Raw genomic sequence first — 13,042 nt, 5'->3', positions numbered from 1 at the left:
ACTTACCTTAGATCGATAAAAAAATATAATTTTTAAGTAAAAATTAAAAATTAATTATTTTAAAAATTAAGCACGTATTGTATAAAATTTATATTTAAATAATTTCATCTTTCATCCCAATAGTACCCCTCTTTTGACCCGGATCAATAAATAACGGAGTTCAAATTGTAAGATGAAGAAATAAAATTTTCATAAAAAACAATTTTTAGTAATTAAAAAAGATTTCGCATTGTGCCGTTTTCTTCCTCAACATCTGATTCGCACCTAACATCGCACCTTTTGTCCCAAGTTCACCACTTTTTATGTCTCCGTCTCCTGAATTGAATTGAAAGAGACCCCATTTCTTCATTTTTCTCCTAATATCATTGTACAAAGAGAACCCAAAGTCTTACCCATTGAACCCTCGAATTCAAATAACTTATCCGTTTTAAGAAGAAAACCCATAATTCCCTTTTTGCTTCTTCGTTCGACTAAAACCCTTCCGAATCTTATTCGGTTGAATTTAAATCAACATTTCCTGTCTGGGTTTTCTTTCTTTTCCTCTCCCTTTTATTCTCCACAGATATTTTAGTTTTCTTCGAATACCAAAAAACAGTGGGGAAGAAACTGAAGAAAATGCGGAAATGAGAAAATGGAGTTTGTGGGCAAATCCGTGAAGAAAGAATTCAAAGGATTTGGTCTTCACTCCGGCACTGTTGATTCCTTTGATTCCTCATCTGGGGTTTTCAAGATCCTTTACGAGAACGGCCATTCAGAGGAACTAGACCTTCATCAAGTTGCTTCTCTTGTCATGGCTGATGCTTCTAACCCAACCCTTGACCCGGGATCCGGCCCTGAGTTTGGGGTTGTCCGTGAGAAGCCGAGGGTTGGAAGACCCAGAAAACGACGCCGTGTTCAGAGGAAGGCTCGTGTTTGTCCAGGTACTGCAAATAAAGAAACCCTAGCTATTGATACAAGGTTGAATTTAAATACGAATGTTGATCTGAATGAAGGTTTTGCTGGGGATTTGAGGGAGGATGAGGTTATTGATGGGAATTTGAGTGAAACTCTAGATGATAAGGGAATTGGATCTATGCCGGATTTGGATTTAAATAGGAATGGGGACATTGAAATGAAAAATGGGTTTGACTTGAATTCTTCTGGGTTTGATTTTAATGTTGATACTTGTAGTAATAATCATTTAAATGATAATGAAATTTCTTTTGGTGGGGGAGAGAATGTGAAGAAGAGAGGGTTTATTGATTTGAATTTGGATGCGAGTTGCAATTTGGATGATAATATCAATCTTAATTGTAAAACCCAAGGGAAGGAATGTGGTTTTGATTTGAATTTAGGGGCTGATGAGGAGGTTGACAAAGGTGCTATTGATGGTAACTGTGGATGGCAAGGGGAAAGGAGGGAATCTACCACTTGTGCTGAGATACCTAAAGAAACACAGATAATGGAGCAAAATGATGTTGCAGAGGGTGTTTCTAACAAGGAATTGAACAAAGATCATTCAGATTTTAGTTCTGTTGAAGGAATTCTTGAGAAGGGTGCTGTTGTGGATCTGGATGTCGTCAAGGCTGATGGTTGTTGTGCTGTTGGGTTAGAGGGTGTCCCTGAGTCTGTTGCTGCAGTAATTGATGGGTGCCGAGTTGATATCAGAAGTGCACTCAAACAAGCTAGTGGTCGGAGAAAGAGAATAAAGGTTGGAAAGGACTTGGACTCTTCAACAGAAAGGGTTTTAAGAAGAAGTGCTCGTAGAGAGTCTTCTAGAAATAGTGTTTCAAGCTCAACACCACCTGCAATATGTGCTGTTTCTGGTTTGGCAACATCTCCTTCAGTTAGTGCAGTAACAGAGGAGAAACCGATTACTTCAGGTCGTAAAGTGTCTGAAGAGCCTGTTGTTCTTCCTCCAAAACTGCAACTACCACCATCTTCCAAGAATTTGAATTTGGATGGGATTTCTGAACTTGATATTTTTTCTATTTATGCTTGTTTACGGTCATTTAGTACTTTATTATTTTTAAGTCCCTTTGAGTTGGAGGATTTTGTGGCTGCACTGAAGTGCCAGTTTCCCATCACATTATTTGATTGTATTCATGTTTCCATTTTGCAAACCCTGAGAAAGCATTTGGAGTACTTATCTAATGAAGGTTCTGAATCTGCTTCTGAATGTTTAAGGTATTTTTTTCTCTTTCCATTTCTTTTCCCTCTCTTGCCCTTGCGTTTCCAACATTGTTTTTGTTTTCTAGTTATCATTGTTTAATATTTCTTGTTGATCATACAATGTAGGAGTCTTAATTGGGGTTTCTTGGACTCTATTACATGGCCCTTTTTCTTGGTCGAGTATCTACTCATTCATGATTCAGGATTGGGTTATTGTTTTGATCTTACTAGTTTGAAACTATTCAGAAGTGACTATTATATACTACCTGCATCTGTTAAGGTTGAGATACTTAGGTGTTTGTGTGATGATTTGATCGAGGTTGAAGCTGTAAGATCTGAGATTAATAGAAGGTCTTTGACATCTGAGTCTGACATGGATTTTGGTCGAAATATGAACAATGGAGTTTGCAAGAAAAGAAAAGCTGTCATGGACGTATCAGGTGGATCTAGCCCAAGTGAGGATATAATTGACGACACTACTGACTGGAATAGTGATGATTGCTGCCTTTGTAAGATGGATGGGAGTTTAATATGCTGTGATGGCTGTCCTGCTGCTTACCATTCAAAGTGCGTAGGTGTCGTGAATGATCTTTTGCCAGAAGGTGACTGGTATTGCCCTGAATGTGCAATTGAAAGAGAGAAGCCTTGGGTGAAACCTCGTAAATCACTTAGAGGAGCGGAGCTTTTGGGCATCGATCCTCATGGTCGGTTATACTATAACAGCTCTGGTTACTTGTTAGTGTAAGTTCTTTTACATAGCCTTTTAAATAATGATTTCTAGTACTACCATTGTTGATGAGTCATGAATGCATGTCTGTATTATGAGTTGGAAGTTCTCTCCTAGCTTATTGATGAAGAATGACTATAACCCTGGTTGTCTTTTTTTTTTTTACCTATCATTTCCCTCCATATTCTTTTTAAGTTCGTCAGAAATTGTTTTAATTGTTACTAGTAGCTATTATTAACCTTATTGTGTGAAGAAGGCAATAACTTGATGAGTTGTTGTATATATGTATATGTATATGTATATGTATATGTATATGTATATGTATATGTATATGTATATGTATATGTATATGTATATGTATATGTATATGTATATATAGTACTTTAACCATGGAATCTTCATATCATTATCCATACAAATGGTATGTGATATAGAAACATCATTGACACAGCCTTTAACAGCTATCCTCACTATTTATGACACTTTGTGTTGCATTGTTTTACTGAAGAATCATTTTATTTGACATGATTATGATCTTTTGGGAATTTCTGATGTCCATATAAAATTTGCAGATTGACGGTTAGCATGCTTCTATTTTTTAATCATCAGTCTGTGTGAATGATATTGTTGCACAGTTTTTTACCCAAATTTTTTGTTGTGCATTTCTGTTTGAGAGAGGTTGCTGAAGATAAACAGGAAAACCTATCTTCTAATCTTAGGTTTAAAACTTTTATGAATTACAAAACTAGAGACGACAACTTCAATAGTTTGTTACTTGTTGAGTAAAATAATTTATGAACAACAAACACTGGATTTCATATTCTTTTGCGCATGTCCAAAAATCAGTTACCAGTTAGAATTTTGTGTTATCCATGATGAATTATATTTCTTTCTAATAAATTAATTTGATGGATGAGTATTTTATTGTGTCATGATAGAATTTGAGTTGCTTTGGTCTATTACTCTAAATGATTTGATTTCTGCCAGTGTTTGTGTCTATTTCTGAATGTGTTGTCCTTTATTTCCCCAACCTTTGTCTATCTCAGATTCCATCTGTGTCTTAAGCAGGATGCAAGCATTTATTTCCATCATCTAACATAATATGGACACAGAATTTTACTTATGTCAGGGTTAATGACTTTCAATATGTTGTTGTTTCTGCTGTTATTGACATTTTGTTGTTGATATTTCAGATTAGATTCATTTGATGCTGAATACCCATCAAATTACTACCATAGATATGACCTCAACCTTGTACTTGATGTGCTAAAATCCTCATGCCAGTACAGTGACATACTAAAAGCGATTTGCAAGCAGTGGGATGTAGCTGTTGGCTCAAATTGTGCCAGTAATAACTTTGAATCTCTGAATTCTGCTTGTTCAGAGACACATAGAAAGGGAGAAATTCCTACTGTTAGCTCACCCCTTCCAACTGTTTTTTCTGCAGAAACATGTGCCATAAAGAATGAGGCTGCTTCTGGTGGAAATCCAGAAGCGAAAGGAGTTGCTGGACATTCTGATCATCATGATATTGAGGTGTCAGAGTTGGCAAACATGTTGGATTTGGTGGCTGGAACAGAAATTCCACATATGAGTTCTGAAGGGTCAGCTGAAACAATGCAAATGGGTTCAGTCTTTCCTAACTTTCGGAAACAGGGATCTGTTGTGGTCTCAAACCAATTTGAGATACCAGGAATATGTTTAACTCTTGAAGATGGTTCTTCGGTATCAAATGTTTTAGATGCTAAGCAAGAAAGCAAGAGAAAGTTAGCATCTTCCCATGCTTCACGTGTCATAAGTGCAAAAAGAGGCAATGCATCGCAATTGCAGCCTGGGGATGACTACATGAACCGCTATAGTTTTGCCCAAACTGCCACATTAGTTGTAGAAGAGTTGATGCGTAAGCCAGCAGAAAAAACAAATGATGATTCACTTTTATCGCTGGAGGAGATAATTGCGATGCAGATGAAAGTTATTTTGAAGAAATCCAACAGGTTTCCTTGGCCGGATATTCATAATATATACGTAGATGCTCGTAAGGAAAATTGTGGGTGGTGCTTCCCCTGTAGATATCCTGTGGATGATACAGATTGCTTGTTTAAAATTGCTTTGGGTTGTGTTCCGGAAGTTTCAAAAAGTGAGATGGTTGACCTTCAGTCAAGGTGGAATAAAAAGGGCCATGTTTTAGATGTAATGTGTCATATATTTTCCATCGAAAATCGTTTGAATGGGCTTCTTTCGGGTCCATGGCTGAATCTCAACTACATGAAGATCTGGCATAAAAGCATTCTCAAGGCATCTAGTATTGCATCTGTTAAACATTTATTGCTAACGGTAAGTATTTTCTAGTTATTTTTTGTAAAATGTAGAAATTTCTGTTTTATATGTTATTGCTAATTTGCTAAGTCTAACTCATCTCTTTCAAATTTTCACTCATGCACACTTATATCATTGATTGCTGCGAATTGAAATTTGTTGAAAACTGTTTATTTAGTGGTGGCAGCAATGGTTGGGTTAGGTTGGGATTCTTTTCGACTTCTGTGGAGTGTGGATTGTTTTCCGTTAAGGTTATTGATATTTTAGTGTTAAACTGGATTGGGTTAGGTTTGGCTGGACATTTGGATTTCCAAAAACTTTTCCACATTATCATGCCAAAGCAAATTTTTTCAGTTTCAGATAATTTTGGACTTTGGGTTAGGGTCATTAACCTTCCTTTTCTATTAAATTATTATCTGGTTCACTCAAGTTTATTAGAAGATTTGATGGGCTTATATTGGTTATGTTAGCTTTTCTCACCTCAGCTCTTTGAATAAGTTGAGCTAGATACTGGTCATATATCAACTATATCCACTTAAAAGCATATAAAAACTGGTAACTTATAGAGGTTAGACTACTTAGAGCTTATTCTCTATTGTTTCTGACATTATTAGTCTCACATGCACAGTTAGAGGCAAACCTGCATCATCTTGCTCTTTCAACAGACTGGATGAAACATGTGGATTCTGCTGTCACTATGGGCTCGGCTTCTCATATTGTGATTGCTTCAAGTCGTGGATCTGCCAAGCATGGGATTGCAAAAACTTCGAATCCTGCTGTTGGACCAAGTATTTGTTGGTGGAGAGGTGGTACGTTTTCTCGTCAGTTGTTCAACTGGAAGGTTTTACCTCGCTCTCTGGTTTCCAAAGCAGCTAGGCAAGGTCTGCGTTTTTCCTAGTGTTCTTCTAAGTTTTTGGTTGGTATTGTTAAAAAAAAAAGAATAATGATTCTGAATTTCTTTAAAATTTAAATTCTGCAGGTGGAGGCAAAAAGATACCAGGCATACTCTATCCTGAGAGTGCAGATTTTTCAAAGAGAATCAAGTCTGTTGCATGGCGAGCTGCTGTTGAGTCATCAACTAATGTACAACAGCTTGCTTTCCAGGTATGATTCCTTACCCCCTCGTGTCTTATTTGTAATAGATAATAGCTGCAAAAGTGGAGGGAAAATATTGATGCCTATCTTCCAGCTGTCTGTGTTGATTGAATTGTAAAGAAATGTAGACTATTGACTTCAATCTTCATGCAGTTTTCTATTATTTTGTAATTCTTTCCATATGGCTGCACTGATTGTAGGCATAATATCCTGTGGCTTAAATATTTTTTTTTCTTTCAAATATTGATTTCTTTCTCATGATGCTACAGGGAAAAGACTATATAACAATATATAAACCCATCAGGCTGTATGGAAAATACTTTATCTCTCTTTGGAAAAATTCAAAGGGTTAATATGTAAAAAAGTAATTTATCACAATATAATGCATCAAAGCATTATTATTTTTTCCCCTTAAAAGAAAATAAGTATTATTTCCTTTTATTTTTTAATTTTATTGATTAAAAGCTTTAAAATGAAAAAAAAGGTTTTAAGATAGAACATTGGGTCTTAAGAGAGAACTTTGGTAGAAGGGGAATTTCTTGGCTTCTGTGTCTGTTTTCATCGTAGCCATGTTAAAATCACTTTTGGGAAGGCCATAACTTTGGGTCTTTGTTTTTGGTTACAGATGCAATTAACTTTTATTTGGAACTAGATGATTTTTGCTTGGTTTAGGGGAAGTGAATTGTGGTTGACGTACCATTTTAGATGTATGATAGAGAAAAATAAAATGCTTCAAGTGAAGAGGAAAAAATAACAAATAAAATTCATGTGTTGGTGGTGTTTTCGGTAAAGAAGAGATGCAGTAGGTGTAGTAATTGTGATTTGAGGCTGTCGAGAGGTGAAAATATGAAGGTGGCTGGGTTGAAGAGTGGAACAGCCCTAGAAGGAAGATTATGGGTTTTAAAGGAGTCCAGAAACTGGCTTGAAAGGTCTGGCAGTTCGAGAAAGTTTTTTTTTCCCTGGGATCCAGTAGGATTCAACTTTAGATACTGGCTTGTTCGAGAAAGTTTTTTTTTTTTTGCCCTGGGATCCAATAGGATTCAACTTTAGATACTGGCTTGTTTATTTCCTCCTTATCTTGCGCATGTTAGATATGTATGCAAAGCAAATGCTATTTAGTTATAATGTCTGGTATTGTTTCTTTATTTAATTTTGGCCAACTATGGTTACATCATTAAGCCATATGTTTTCATTTATAAATGTCTTAAGCGGACACAAGGCAGTTGATAATATTCTACAGTTGACCTACATGGTTGGTTAGTTTCCTTGATTATTTGCATTTTTGGTTACATGTTTTTTAATACGGTTATCAAAGTTTTCATGAACAAACCATTCTTTTGAGTTCTGGCTTTCTTTTTGTTATATTTTCAGGTAAGAGAACTTGAATCAAACATTAGGTGGGATGACATTGAAAGCTCACATGCTCTCTCTACAATAGACAAGGACTTTAAGAAATCAATTAGACTGTTCAAGAAATGTGTTGTGCGCCGAAAATCCATAGAGGGAGATGTGGTGAAGTATCTTCTTGATTTTGGGAAGAGGAGAATCATCCCTGACATTGTCAAAAGATATGGGGCTGTTGTTGAAGAATCTTCAAGTGAAAGAAAGAAATATTGGTTGAATGAATCTTATTTGCCCTTGCATCTTGTCAAAAGTTTCGAAGAGAGGAAAATTGCCCGGATGTCTAATAAGATGATTTCTGAAAAATCTTCTGAGATAAGTAGGGTGGCAAAGAAGTCATCGAAGAACAAGGGTTTCCTCTATCTCTTCTCTAAAGCAGAAAGGTCAGAGTATTATCAATGTGGGCACTGTAACAAAGATGTTTTCATCAGGTAGAAACAATCATTCTATTACTTTTGAGTGCTTTATCATTTCTAGAAGTTTTTAGTTTCATGGTATTGGAACTGTTGTTTCTATGAATCAGTCTCAAATACGATGTCAGTCATTTTCAAAACTTGTTAATAACTAATACTGAAAAGGAAAAAAGAACTTAGAAGATATGCTTTGTCAGATACTAGAACATATTAACATTTTTTTGCTGGTGTTTATAAATAGTTGTTCTTTTACGAGATAATGGCACTGAATATATTTGGGATGGAGAATTATTTAGTCTTCTCAATTCTTATTCAAGCACTAATAAGTAGTTAACCCTTCATCAAGAAATGATCCAATACTTCAGAGTTCAGGGATAAGTTCGGTTTGAATGGATGTTCAAGAATACCCATTTTCGTAGTTTATGCCCTAATACTCCTTAACTTTTTCTTTTGATTAACTATGATTTTTGTTTTTGTTTTTTGTTTTGTTTTTTTTTTATCAAATTGTCAGGGAAGCTGTCTGCTGTCGGTATTGTAAGGGTAAGTGGTTCTCTTCTATATTAATAAAGTGTATTTTTCTTGCTCTTAAATGCTTGATTTGTTTTACAAAGTGATGATTGGTTGATGCTAATTGCTTTTATGAGCTTCCAATCATACGTGTTTTTCTTTACATATATTTCACATTTCTGATTAGTTTGATATAATTTCAGGATATTTTCATAAGAGGCATGTTAGAAAATTCGCTGGAGCTATCGTTAGGGATTGCGCATATACATGCCATCGCTGCCAAGATGGCAAGTCGAGTGTCAATGCAAAAAAAGGAGGTAATGTCATGAAAAGAGGAAAGGGTGATACAAAGGGGTGGAAGACGAGCGGAAAAAGTGCAAGGAAACTGCCACAAAAAGGTAAAAGGGCTAATGAAAAGTTACTGGCGGTACGAATGTCACTACGATCACAGAAGGATAAAAAGGTTGCTGCTGCTGTGCCACTGCGCCGTTCACCTAGGAAAATAAAATACGTTACTTTGCAAAAGAAAAAGTCTGGTAAGTGCAAGAAAGGCAAAAGGAAACCAAAGAAGAAAGCACCTAAGAAAATAAAGGAAATTTCTTGGCAGAAGAAGAGAACAAGGGCTTACAGTAGTTACTGGCTTAACGGTCTTCGGTTATCTAGTAAGCCAAACGATGAACGGGTGATGCAATTTCAAAGAAAAATGGTGTTTGCTCCTCCTGAACATATGACCATCACCCCTGATCCACCCAGATGTCTTCTTTGTTGTGAATCAGGATACGCATCCAATTCAAACTATATTGCATGTGAAATTTGTGAAGGTAATTAGTTTTCATCTTCTTTTAACCAGTTCTCACTATAGGCTACTGCCTCCATGCTGATGCTTGAAAATTTCATTGTTTGTATTTTTCCATAATATTTCTGTCAATTAATTTTATGCAGAATGGTTTCATGGAGATGCTTATGGGCTTAATTCAGAGAACGAAAGCAAGATTATTGGATTTAGGTGTCATGTCTGCCGTAAGACGACCCCTCCTCTCTGTCCCAATATGGTGGCCAAAAGAGTTGATGAATCTCAATTGGCTGAATTACAAAATGTTGGTATCTAGAACTGAATCTTCTGAGGAAGTACATGGTGCCTTCCCTCCTTACCAGGGTACTAAGAGTCCCAACTTGAACATAAATTCAAACAAAATGGGACTTCCTTTAGTGAGAAGCAAAGTATAGATGCATGACAAACTTTTAACATTGAATCGAAACCATATACGGTAACATTAACATCTGATGAGAAGTTATCTTACAAGATAGTAGAATCAATACAGGACCTGATGCTCTTGCAACTGTGGATGATGATGAAGCCTAAATCGGGATCCTTGGGTTTCACGATCATTTGAAAGATGATTGCAGTTGGGGTCTCTCCCGAGTTGCATCCAGGTAAGTTAGCAGATTTGTTGAATTTGTTAGATGATGGAACAGAAGCAACTTAGGTTAGATTTTCAGTCTAACATTTAATTGGTGTAACAGGACTGAGATAAAGTGGTAGGGGGTTATATTTGTTTGTAGGACTAGAATTACATGTAAATTTTCTGACGCTGAAATCATGTAAGACTTCTAAACGGTGTGATTCGTTTCCAATAGAAATATATTAAGAAATGTTAATTTGATCCTTCAAAAAATGCATGCATGAGTAGAAATGTTTTTAGAGTGATTAGAGCTGAAACGAAAAGGGACAGTGCGTGAGTTACTTGAGATTGATTCGGTTAAAGTTTAATCAATATTTGAATCGAATGGACTCTCTAGCTTGAACTCAAATTGATTTCTTAAAAAGCTGAAGTGAGTTACTTGATACCCGACTCGAAAAGTTTGCAAACAAATCGAAGAAAAATATATTAAATTTTTAATGTTTTAAATTAAATTATTAATATTTTTAACATTTATATGTTTTTTTCTTTTTGAAAAAACATATAATTTAAGGTTTTCATGTATTAAGGGTTCATTTTTTAGTTCGAGTTTCAATTGAGTTAAAGTTAGAATGTTTTGTCTAAATTTTTTTTTGAGCTTGAGTCGAACTTTAACATTTGATTTGGAGTTGAGCTTTAGAGTTGAGATAATATTCAATTTTATTTTGAGTTTAAGTTGTATTTGATAATTTTATGTTTGTGAGTTTTTGAGTAAAGATGTGTTCAACTTTAAAATTCGGCCCGAATAGAATTCAATAATAGAACTGTTGGTGTTCAACTTAAGTGTTATTCTTTCTAAAATCATACATAATATTACATTTTAATTTTATTTTAATCACTTGTTATTAAAAAATTAATAGATTTGCTGGTGTGATTTTTTTAAAAAAAAAAATCAATGATGATATGTTAACATTACAATTATTTTTTAACGGGTGATCAAAATGAAACCAAAATGAAATGTTATGTATGATTATGAAACAAAAAATAACAGAGTGATTAAAATGGAATAAAAGTGATAGTTAAAATACTAAACGTGTATTTTACCCAATAAGTTTTAAAGGGCCACTAGTTTATGGGTATTTATGTCAGAAATTACCAAAGTGTTTCTCTCAAATCTCAATATATAGTTTTTCTTAGATAAAAAAATAAGAGAGAATAAAAGAAATAGCAAATGGCATCGTCAAGCTTTGGTTTCTTGAGCCTGGCAATGTTGGTGACGGTTGGAATCTCTGGGAACAGCACGATGGAGTCTAGGCCCAATGCGAGATGAGTATTCCGAGCTTGGTATCCCAATGGTCGTAAAAAATACCAGGGCCGGAGATCCCACCGTCGAAGAGCTGGTGTGATGTGGTAAAAGGCCTGGATATTCCATGCATGTGCAAGTACGTTACACCAGGCGTTGAGAAGCTTGTTAGTATGGAGAAAGTAGTGTTTGTTGCTAAATCATGTGGCTTGACTGTTCAACCTGGAATGAAATGTGGAAGTACGTGAACTAATTTCCACCCATTTAATATTTTTATATACATACTTCTTTTTAAAAATAAATTTAAATAGATATCAATATATTACTCTTATAATATTTTAAAAAATATCTGAAAGAAAAAAAAAGTCATGCTTGTCATCCATGCATGACCGTTTCACGCATATTCAGTGGGTTAAAAAGCTTGAAGATGCCAAATCAAATGTGTTGCATTGGGAGTGTGATATTTCCTTTTTTTTCTATGACCGATGTGTGAAAACCACCCTATGTGAAAACAATTTTTATATATATAAAAAAAGATAAATTATACATGACCATTTATATTTGAGTATCTTTTTTTATTAATATTTTAAAACTAATAATTTGATCAACGATGTTATCAATTTATAACAAATTGATCATCCAATATTAACCGTCGTTATTAGATGTGACAAAATATTGATGCGATGTATTCACTGCCAGACCTGAAACTATTTTTGACATTTGAGATAAAGATTTTGACTGGGTTTGACTAATATATAGTTTTCCATACTATCTCTATCGTACTATGTTCATTAATCATCTTTACTGATCAAATTCTTCATCGCTTCACTCTTCTTACACTTTTTTTTAACAATCTTTGGATTAGTGAAAATAAATGGGTAAACATTTTACATGTCCTTTTAAACATTATAAACATATAAATTTTAAGGTTTATATCACAAATAAATACATAAAATATACCAACTTTATTTTAAGTACCTAAAGTATTTTTTGATCAAAATAGGTACCTAAAATTTCAATCTGTGAATATTTTAAATTTAAAATTAACACAAATTAAAGGAAAAAACACATGAGCTAATAAAAAAGTGACAAATGGCATGTTACTTACATAAAAACTAAAGAAAAAACAAATTAAACGTAAAAGAAAAAACATAATTTTCACTTTGAGATTCTATTCGAAGTGCAAATAGGAACTTTTAATCCATGGTAGTAATGTGACTTTTAAATCACTTTGGGATTTCAGGCAACATTTAAGAACCCTGAATTAAATAAAAGATGAAACCTTCCCCCTGGATTGGCAGGAGAATAATTTTGAAAAGCAGTACATGTACTCTCTCTTTACCTTTGTCTATTGGGTGTAGAAAAACAAGTGTATAAGAGGGGCGTATAAAAATATGTACACGTGCAACACAAGTGTAAAGAAGACCAGTATATATTAACATTGAATCGCATCTGTGATAAGCCACGATTTGAGGCCTCATGTAATGAATTTCTAAAATGAATATTACTCAATTTATCCATTATATAGCTATTTTTTTATATCAACTTATTTTTGCTTGTAAAATTGTTTATTCAAGTAACTGAAATAAAAGAAATATATAAAGAGGCAAACTTATAAAATTCTAGGGATGAACTTCAAAGGGACGAAAACATATCATCAATAAAAAAATAACAGGAAAATTTAAAACTTTCAAGGGATCCCTGAATGTAATATCATATATATATATAT

General features: G+C 34.4%; 1 pseudogene; it reads left to right on the top strand.

Moving 5' to 3' along the window:
• The first annotated feature begins 222 nt into the window (after positions 1–222).
• Positions 223–10,277, top strand: LOC120184409 (annotated as a pseudogene).
• Positions 10,278–13,042: the final 2,765 nt, after the last annotated feature.

Source organism: Hibiscus syriacus, unplaced genomic scaffold, assembly GCF_006381635.1.
Source record: "Hibiscus syriacus cultivar Baekdansim isolate YM2019G1 unplaced genomic scaffold, ASM638163v2 tig00112888_pilon, whole genome shotgun sequence".
Taxonomy (NCBI): domain Eukaryota; kingdom Viridiplantae; phylum Streptophyta; class Magnoliopsida; order Malvales; family Malvaceae; genus Hibiscus; species Hibiscus syriacus.
This window is presented reverse-complemented; position numbering and strand designations above follow the sequence as displayed.